This window comes from Cornus florida, unplaced genomic scaffold (assembly GCF_030987335.1).
Source record: "Cornus florida cultivar Cherokee Brave unplaced genomic scaffold, ASM3098733v1 CherokeeBrave_3.0.0_Hap2_Chr08, whole genome shotgun sequence".
In the NCBI taxonomy this organism is placed as follows: Eukaryota; Viridiplantae; Streptophyta; class Magnoliopsida; order Cornales; family Cornaceae; genus Cornus; species Cornus florida.
This window is the reverse complement of record NW_026775578.1, coordinates 35,188,180-35,198,820: the sequence shown is the minus strand read 5'-3', so window position 1 is coordinate 35,198,820 and position 10,641 is coordinate 35,188,180.

Sequence of the window (10,641 nt, the reverse complement as noted above, 5' to 3'; positions counted from 1 at the left end):
GTCTTTGGGGAGCTTTTGAAAGGTTTTAGAAGGACTTCTACTGCAAGTCATTTTAAAGAAAATATGAGTGTTTTGCAAGGAGAAAGCTAAGGACTTGCTTAGTCTATTGCTCAGAAAATAGTTCAGAAAATACAAAATAATTTTCACAGAACAATAAAAAATAGTTATTTGAAAATAAGCATTTCTTAAGAGTTTTCAGAAAACATTTATAAAAACCAATCAACTAAATAAATTTTTGTATGCTCTAAACCTATAAAAATGCCAAGTCTACTAAACTCTAATTCGAACTAAAATTTCTGAGATCTGATGGTATTATTTTTCGAACTAAAATTTCTGAGATTTGATGGTATTAAATTTGTGCTCTAAACACATATATATATATATAAAAGGGTGTCATTCAAGGATCAATCATACAGATATGATAGTATATATTTTTAACATCAACAATATATATCTTTTGTCACATGGTCCAGTTTACAGGGATCTTCATTTGTTTTTTTCCATAACTCTATATATATATATATATACTCTATTGATTCACTTTCCTTGAATAAAGAGAAATATGATTCTAACCTTATATTGTAATATAAGCATAAGGGCAGCCGGTATAGCTAGATATTCTATTGATTCACTTTCCTTGAATAAAGAGAAATATGATTATAACCTTATCTTGTAATTGATAAGCATAAGGGCAGTCGGTATAGTACTAGCTCTACCGGCTGGTAAAGCTTTGTTGGATTGTTACTCACATTAGCAATTGTGTTAATATAGCTAATGACACTGTATTGTTATCGGTATAGGTTAATTGATATCTATTATTTTTTTATTTTTTTAATACATATAATATTCTGAGTAAAAGAAATTAAAAACATATTTATTTTTTTGTTTGCTTGTATTTTTTAAAACAGCTACTTTTTCAACCACTTGAATTTTTTTTTTATTATATATTTGAATGAAATACATCTTTTAATACATTTAAATTAATATATTTTCTCATAATTAAATAAATCAAAAATACATTACATATTTTCTCACAATTATATCCAACGGATGAGTCAGTCTACCTTCCACATTACAATCGAGACCGATCATTTTTGGCAGCACACATTTCCACTCGCCTCAGCAGGATTCGCAGTGCAGTTCGCAATGCTGAAAACAATAGGGATCTCAGGAGAGATCTCATAGAGCATTTGTGAAATAAATTTGGCAATGAAAAAGTTTAACGATAATATTGAGTAAAATGTATTTCTTCATGTTGTATGTTTGTGATGAATAAAATATTACTTTTTTTTTTTTTTCTTATCTATTTGTTGACAAATTTTAAAGAAAAAAAATATCAAAATCATAAATCATAAAAAAAAAATTTACAATAAAATTAAATTACATATAAAAGGAAATAGTAAAGAAAAAAAAAAAAAAAACCATTTCTAACAATATGAATTTTTTTAAAAAATTCCTATATAAAAGAAATAGAAATCATACATATTTATTTCAAAATAAAAAATAAAATAAAATAATCAAAGTCATAAATATTTTTTTGACAATAAAAATAAATTATATAAAAGGAAATAGTAAAGAAAAAAAAACCAAAAAAAAAGGAGCCGTTGCAACAGATGTGAGTCCAGTCATGCTCGCAACACCATTGCTATCTGTTGCTATGTACTTTGTTATTCTTTCTCTGGGTCCCACAAATTGCCAGCCTTGTACCAAGCCAATGGCTAACAATAGTGACTTCCTAGCTAGCAACAAAGGCCTTATACCACTTGCTCTAATATTGTTGTGAGTATATATGAATATGCATGAGTCCTTTGTCACACTTTGCCAATTTGATAGGAGGTTTTTTTTTAGTTAAAGCAATTTGATTGGAGGTTGTAGAGCTTTGGGTTCTAAAATAATTGCGGACTGTTGAGAGAGTGAAAGTATTCTTAAACTTTAATATTTTTAGAGTTTGAAAATATTAAATATATTTATGTAAAGAGTTTTGGAGTATAAAGGGAGACATTTTCATTTGTAAAATCAGTTAAGGTCAAGTTTGGATATGAAAGAAAAATTAGAAAATTAGATTGGATTGTGTATGATATAAATTCATAAATTAAATAATGCTATCTGAAACAAAAATTAGGAAAGGAATGTAATATATCTCCACATGGCAAATCAATGATTTAGTGACTATATCACTAATGTGACGGCCCTGGTTGTTCAAGCCAGTATGCACTGTGATGAACTGAAGTTTGACCTGATAACGGATCCGAATGCGGAAGCGAAAATAGAAACCAAATCTCTAGAGATGCATTGTATTTCTAAGACGTCAAAGTGACCTTCCATGAGGTCACAAAACTCAACGAAAATAACGGGGAAGAAAAAGATCAGAAAAGAGCAAATAAGCCCCCAAAGACAAAATAGTCTTTTTACATGGAAACAACATCTTTAGAAATGTACATCATTCCTAAGACATATCTGTGACTTCCCATGAAGTCACGGAACTCAAAAGAAAGCACGATGGAAGCAATAATAAAAAATAAAAAATAAATAAATAATCGGACAAGTTTAGCCCCAAGGGCAAAATGATAATTTTTAGCAAGATTTGGGTGCCACCGAGCACACCATTGGATAGACAGCGAAAAATTAATGAACTTAGACTCAAGAATCACTTGATTCGAATTCTAGATGGAAGAGAAAAGTCAAAACAAAGTTTTGACGTCGTCGCGGCCATCAACAGTGATTTGGCAACCGTAAATAGTAACCTGGGCAGAAATGTTGAAAATCGTGTGCCGTTTTGAGACACTAAATAACGTTTTTTGAAAAAACATAAAGAAGAAACCCCCCTTTAAATAATTTTTCAGGCTGACCATGTCGAAAGAAAATTTTAAAATGCGATGTGAAATGCCCAGAATGCCCTTATATCAGACTTTTTTCTGAAAATGCATGCGCGCACCAGAAAATCATATTTGACGCGGGGTTTTCGAGATCGAGACGACATTTTTTGAAAAAATATTATGAAGAACCCCCCCCCCCCCAAAATCGCGTTTTCTATGTAACTATGTCAAGACTGGAATTTATTTTTCAAAGAAAAATTTCAAAATGCCCCTAGATCAGTTTAGGTCAAAAATAATGAAAATACAACTTTGCACCAAGTGTTCATTTGACTCTAAATGGTGTTGTGTACTAAAACGATCAAGCATGCAAACGTAAATAGTGATTTTAAGTGCGCGGAAATGACCCGTGGGCCCCATAAAAGCCCGATGTAAAATTTGACCTATTCGAACCTCATATTTGCCTAAAATGACTCTTAAAAGCAAAACTTGAAACTTAAAATCATATAATGGTATCAAAAGACCATTTGACCCTTGGCCACACTTCATGCATAAATCAAGAGACCCTATGGAAATGCCAAAACCCACTTCCCACCACCCACACAAATGCAGTGAAGCTAAAGCATGCTATTTTTCTATTTTTTCAATAAAATCACTTGAAAATAAAAGTACTTTGAATACAAAATAAAAGTACTTAACCCATGACCTCATTACATACATGTCAAATACATCTTAAAAGACGCACTTATGTGCTCATTACATATTTAAAACCAAACATAAAAGTTTTGACATTTTGAATCAAAAATAGCATTTCATGCTAACAATTGCATAAATTAAATACTTCAAGTCTACAAAACATCCAAGGCATAGTATGAATCTCAAATCATGATTTCCTGTATCTGAAGCAAGTCGCATTCAACGGGGTGAGTAACTTGTATTACTCGTAGGAAATGAGCAAGCATTGTTAACACCCTTTTCGGTAAATTTTGTAAGTAGTGACTAGGAGGTGACGTGGCAGTAAGCTTGAACTGAAATGGAATATTCAACAAATACATTGGCATTGATGCGGCAATAGTTTGAATTGAAATAAGGTTATATTTTTACATGGATTCAAATTGCATACAAAAGTGGAAGACATATTTGAATTAAATACTGGATATGGATAGTATATTCAGTATTTATCTTTTAGTGGATCTCAGTTATATAGTTATGGGTTATCTCTAGGATTAATATATTTTGAATTTATAGTTAGTTATCTGATAAAGTTTTGATGTATTTAGAATGCTTATGTGTAGGATTTTGTTCAAGTTTTATTCTATAAATAATCAAAGAAGCATGCTATGATAGAGGTCCAACACCCTCAGAATCCTTTAATTTATTTGTTTGTTTTCTTAAGTTTTTCTTAGAATAGCATCCTTGCTATTTCTTTTCTCTATGTCTATCTATCTCTGTACCTCTCTCTCAATCTTTCTCTCCATATATTTCTTTCTATATCTATTTCTCCCCCTTTCTATTCCAAAAACTAATTATCGGCATGTTCCAGAAGTCGCTGATTATCGGCATGTTCCAACAGAAGCCGATTATCGTCAGACGCCAACAACCGCTGATTATCGGCATGTTCCAGCAGCCAATTATTGGCATGTTCCAGAAGTCGCTGATTATCATGTTCCAACAGAAGCCGATTATCGGCAGACGTCAACAGCCGCTGATTATCGGCATGTTCCAGCAGTCAATTATCAGCAACCAGTTGCTGATTATTGGCAGACTTTAACAGCCGATTATCGGCAAGTTCCAACAACTGATTATCGGTAGGTGGTAAATCAACAAATGGGATAAATAAGATCCCAACTAAATTTCCAAATGGGAGAATTTAAGGAAGCACTTGCCGATTATAGGCAGGTGGTAAATCAATAAATACGAAAAGAGCCAACACTCGCTGATTATTGGCAAGTTTTAGCATCAGATTTCAGCAAGAAAGTTGGCCAGAATTTAAGCAGATGATGAAAATATTAATGGCTCAATTATGGGAGGAGCCAACAGTCGCTGATTATCGGCAAGTTCTGCTGATTATCGGCAAGTTCTAGTAGCCGATTATTAGCAAGTGCAAACCAGACGCCAGCAGTTGATTATCGGCAAGTGATAAATCAATATGTCACCCCCGTATCATAATCTTCGGTACTCGAGGGGCAGCCGATGGCCAATCAGTCGTATGGTTAGACTGAAAGTTATCAGCGACCAGCAGCCGATTATCCGCAAGTGGCAAACCAGTCACCAACAGCCGATTATCGGCAAGTGATAGCCGATTGGTAGGAGATTATTCAGGATTTGAAAGCAATGAAGGCTTAGATATCGACTATCTAAAGTCGTCATCAAGCTGAAAACTCAACATCTCTTGAATCAATTTTTCAACTTCTTTCTTTACCGTTGACAAACAATTCTCAAGGGCCACAAACAACTACGACAGGAATTGTCCCGCCAAACACAACTTTTGATATGCCCATCGGTAATCCGCCAATAATAACAGAAATACCATTGATACCGATTAAGCCAAATGTAAAATTAGCAAAGGTTATTCTACAACGCCCACCAGTTATGTCGATTCCCCCTCAGAGAGAACAACAAGAAATAGGGGAGATTAATTGGGAGATTAAAGAATTGATGGCTCAGCTTATCCAAGCCAAGGTAGCTCAAGGGCTTAAATGTGCTCAACCTGTGTACAAGAAACCTTATCCTGACCAGGTGGTAAATCAGCATGTCACCCCTGTATCACAACCTCTGTAACATAAGGGGCTGTCAATAACCAGTACCGAAATTGGCCAGTCCTGTCGATCTCGACAGGAAATTTTATTAGAAAATCGGCAGCAAAGTTTGCCAGAATATTATCAGTTACCGATTGCCGATTATCAACAAGTTCCAGCAGCCGATTATCAACAGACGGTAAATCAGTCAAAACAGATGACTTATCAATAACAAAGTTGGAAAAGCGGCTGAAAGTAAAGTGGCCTATGTACCAGAATTCTTTACCGATTGCAATATCTAATAATCGGCAAAAACAATCATCAACTGAAAGAATTGTTTTAGATCGTTGTCCTCATCCCAATTTCAAGAAAAGAAAAATAGGACTAGCCAATGTTAATTTCAAAAGGTTACTTAGAGCTCAGTTGAGAAAATTGGCTGAGAAAAAATTGGCTAAAAGAAAATTTGTTAAAAAACCAGTGGCTGCAGGGGCATGTGATTGCAAACCCCTAACAAAAGTTAGTCGATCCATACACTCCACTTCAGCCTGCCGATTATAGTGAGGTCATGCTTGCTACTTGCTGATCAATGGTCTTTTGGGCATGATGCAGTCCTACCGATAGAGCTAAATGCAAAATCGGCTAAAAAATAATCGGTTGAAAGGAAATCAGTTAAGAAAACTCCTTCCTGGCAAAATATCATAGAGATAATAGGCAGATCGGCTAGAATGACGCTTCACAATAATTTAATTCCTGCCAATCATGATCATGATTTGCTAGCGGAGTTGGAAAATACATGGGGGGCAAGCCCTTTATTGGTTTATGGGCTGACAATATCGGCAAACTTTCTGAGAATGTAGGAAGAAGCCTAAATCGGCAGATTTAGCTAATATGAAATAAAGATCATCTTAGAGGTGATTCAGAAGAAATAATATTTTGGAACTCGTTGATTTGCAATCTGATTCCAAGTGACTAGCGCAGCCTTTGTTCAAAATTTCTTTCTAATGTACTTTAAATTTCAAATATCTTATCGGCTTAGGTGGCCGACAACCAATAAGACATTTAAAATTGGGGGGCATTGTTAACACCCTTTTTGGTAAATTTTGTGGGCAGTGACTAGGAGGTGACGTGGCAGTAAGCTTGAACTGAAATGGAATATTCGACAAATACATGGGCATTGATGCAACAATTGTTTGAATTGAAATAAGGTTATATTTTTACATGGATTCAAATTGCATACAAAAGTGGAAGACATATTTGAATTAAATACTAGATATGGATAGTATATTCAGTATTTATCTTTTAGTAGATCTCAGTTACATAGTTATGGGTTATCTCTAGGATTACTATGTTTTGAATTTGTAATTAGTTATCTGATAGAGTTCTGATGTATTTAGAATGCTTATGTGTAGGATTTTGTTCAAGTTTTATTCTATAAATAATCAAAGAGACATGATGTGATAGAGGTCCAGCACCCTCAGAATCATTATATTTATTTGGTTACTTTCTCAAGCCTTTCCTAAAATAAAATCCTTGCTATTTTTTCTCTATCTCTATCTATCTCTCCCAATATCTCGTTCTATCTCTGTCTTTCTCTCTCTCAATCTTTCTTTCTAGATTTCTTTCTATATCTATTTTTTCCCTTTTCTATTCTCAAAATGTTACTATATATTATTCACTGTTAAAGTTTGATACCCTTCGGATCCGAGACACGGGTTGATCAGGCCCAAACCCAAACTCGAGGGAATATCAAACAATTAATATTTAACAAACACATAATACAAAAGAATTAATGAAGAAATAAATAAACACACTGAAAAGAATTCTAAGTTTAAAAATCCTTAAACTAATCCCCCATAAAACCTCCAATAGTTAAACAACTCGGAAATCCATCAATTGGACCCCTAATACGAAAATCCAAACTGAAACATAAATAGCTAAAACATCCAAAGTTAAGTCATGGAGAGAAGTCCTACGTCGTCGGAAGAGTACGTAGTAATCTCTGCTCAGCACGATCAGGTTTAAGTCTGGAACTGATGACTACCTGAAAAATAGAAGTGGGTTAGGCCATGAACAAGTTCTATCCTACTACAATTTAAGTAGAGACTCGATACGCATATACATTCTAACCAACTCAACAATAGCTATATAATCCGTATATATTTTTACATATCCATACTACATGACTCTCAATGGACTATGCAGGGGGTCTCAACCTGAATAGAAGGCAATATGCAAAGCGCACCTGAGTGAGCATGAGTATTTAAGCCTAACAGGGTATACTTCAACCTAGCATATCCAGCTACGCATCCTAATGCATATACGCTCCCTAACCGACGACTCTGAGACTCAAGCTCATATCGCGGTGCCATAAAAATATATTTAAAGTTCATCCTATCTGTCCAAGATATGTCCAGTTAGTCATTCAGTTTGTGCAGCTTCTTTGACTTAACCTAAATAGCAAGTAATCCAATTAGTCATTCAGCTTGTGCAGCTTCTTTGACTTAATTATAAGTAGGATTTTATTTATATAATCCATTCCTTTATTCCGATATAGGTAGGACTTAGTGTTTTAAGCTAATCCAAACCTAGTATGCCACCGTCCCATACCGGTGCATACCATCCAACCATCCAACAGTTGATTAAACGGTTAATACATGTAACTATCAACTGATCTATAATAAGCATAAATAAGGATATAAAAATTGACATGTTTATTCCAGTAATTGATAAATCTAAGGAAAGAGATACATCAATTAATTCCATGACGAGCATAATAAAAGAAATAGATAAACTATCATGCTTATACCATACCAATCCAACAATTGATGTGAGATATAATCAAGTCTACACATAAATTAATACCCAATAAGCATAGTAAAAATACAGTATTTGACATGCTTAATTTATATCATTGATACATGATTAAAGACGTATAATCCGTGACAATGAATTGCTAAAATAAGTCCCGGTAATTTAAAAATCCATAATCCGATTCAGTATACGCTAGTTGTTATAAAATTCCGAATATTCAAATTTCTAACAATGTAAAACTGAACACCACCTTCTGTTCCTTAACCTACACTTCTAAACCATCTAAAATCCACCATCACAGTCCCTAACTGAAGTCTGAAACCCAAGAAATCCATACACAGTAGCCTAACCTCGCTGAAACATCACAGGAAAATAAAAAAAAATAAAAAATAAAAAAACTAAAGAAAACAATGGAGCAGGCTCCAAAAACGAGTGGAGCCGCCTCCACTAAAGTGTGGAGCCGGCTCCACTTCAATGGAGCCGCCTCCATTGAAGGGTGGAGCCGCCTCCATTCTTCCCCAGCCTCCGTCTTCTCCGACGCCGACTGTTTTCTGACTTTCTAATCATCTGTCCTCCATTCCCAAAGCTCTTAGGTGTCTAATACTAGGTCCATTGTGTTCCAGAATCAATTAAACCCTTTGTTTAGTAATCGTCAACAATTAAAACCCGAACTGTGCAATAAAAATGCAAAACGAGCAATTTACAGTTCCTCCATGTTTACTGTTTAAGTAAATCAACCATGAAATTCAAACCTATTTTAATGTTTCATCAACGTGTTCCAAACTAAACTAAAATCCTTTTATATCAATTTACATGAATTAGATTATGAGTTACATAAGAAAGAATATAAAACAAATAGTTCATAATATAAGAATACTCTCAGTTTTAAAAAAACATCAAAGACATGCAATTCAGTTTAATCGTTAATCTTTGTTTATTCCTAGAGTTGTATTAGACATGCAAAGAACACGAGTCAAAGAAAAAGAGCTAGGATTAGAACATGCCTTTAGCCTTGCACCGTCGTCTTTCTAAGTTTTCCGGTGATTCCTACTGTAATCTTCCCTTGTTCTCTCTCTGCCTCCACAGTCGTGAATAGGGTTCTAAAACCCTAGGCAGAACCTTTATTTATATATATATATATATATATATATATATATATATATATATATATATATAGGTTTAAGAAAACACTAACCCTAATTCTAATATAAGATAAAGACGGCCAATTAAACCTATGTCTAAGGCGGCTAAAAACGTGACTATGAATAACAAACCCTAAATTAAAATAAATAAAACCAATTCCAGTTAAAGAAAAAATAACAAATAGAAACCTACCCAATTAAACAATTAACCAGTAATACAATTAATCAAATAATTTAATTTAATAACACAATTAATCAATTAAATCAAATAATTAAATAAAACAAAATATTGCAATTAATCAATTAATTAACAACAAACAAAACAACCAAACAAATAAAACCTCAAAATAAACTACCGACACAATCCTTTAAAATTAGGGGTATTACATAAAGTCTTTTTAATTAAGGCAATTCTTGAAATCAAAGAGGAGTTTTGCTGTTCTCTTTATCCTCGCATCGCCTGATAGTCAATATTCTCAAAGAGACTAGCGTTGATTACTTACACTCGAACCATACAATTGGTTATGGCACGCCCGTATCATATCAATTCCAAATCGAATCTTAGGAGCTGATTTTAATGTCAACATGCATAAACCTAACATTTTACAAGTTTATCACATTAAGGTGAAACAATTTATAAGGTTCATGCCACCTAACGTCTATGTCATAAATGAGACTCGTAGATCATCATAATTTATAAGGTTCATGCAACTAAAACAGTTCATGCCACCTGACGTCTATATTCCAAATGAGTCCAAAGAATCATCCTATGTTTAGGGGTGCACATGGTTCCGGTCGGAACCGGAACCAGAACTGGAACCGTATGGATTGGAACCGAACCGTAGATACGGTTCTGTTCCGGTTCGGTTCCATGAGAACCTTTAACCATCAGTTGAGAGCGTCTGAAGCTTGCGAACTTGAACTAGAGCAGCAGCGATGGAAACTGAAAGATATGGGTGTTGATGTTTTTGAACAATTTGAAATGATATGCCGACAAATCTGAAATATATGGGTTTTGAAAGGTAAATATTTTTCAAAGACTTCTTTTTTGGAGGCTAGAGTAAGACAGAGCTCCTGCTGGGATTGGAAAAGCATGTGTAGTTGCAGAGAGGTTCTCAAGAGAGGCTTGCTGTAATA